The sequence below is a fragment of the Myotis davidii genome, unplaced genomic scaffold, assembly GCF_000327345.1.
Source record: "Myotis davidii unplaced genomic scaffold, ASM32734v1 scaffold98, whole genome shotgun sequence".
In the NCBI taxonomy this organism is placed as follows: Eukaryota; Metazoa; Chordata; class Mammalia; order Chiroptera; family Vespertilionidae; genus Myotis; species Myotis davidii.
Genome location: NW_006294654.1, coordinates 3554784 through 3555034, shown reverse-complemented (window position 1 = coordinate 3555034; position 251 = coordinate 3554784). Strand labels below are relative to the sequence as shown.

The 251-nt window shown below is 53.4% G+C and overlaps 1 protein-coding gene across 2 annotated transcripts in view; it reads left to right on the top strand.

Annotated features, from left to right (window-relative positions):
• TLE1 (transducin like enhancer of split 1) overlaps window positions 1–251 on the top strand; it is an 85248-nt gene that overhangs the window by 59537 nt on the left and 25460 nt on the right. The gene's annotated exons all lie outside the window — the stretch shown is intronic.

Sequence of the window (251 nt, the reverse complement as noted above, 5' to 3'; positions counted from 1 at the left end):
TCCCTCTCAGTTGTCTCTTTTGGGCCATGATGAGAGGGAGATACAATTCTATGTTCCTTGCCTTCTTACTTGGGGGATATGCTCCCAGCACAGGCTCTCTGAAACTTCCCAGTTAGCAAATAGTTCGGACCTCCTGAGCAGTCCTCATTTTCTCCAGGTGTCCATTTTCACCTGGTTTCAGATGGAACCGTGCGGTCGGGGCGTGTTGGGATCGGGCTGCTGGTCGGTTTGGTGGTGCACACCAGGCGGCA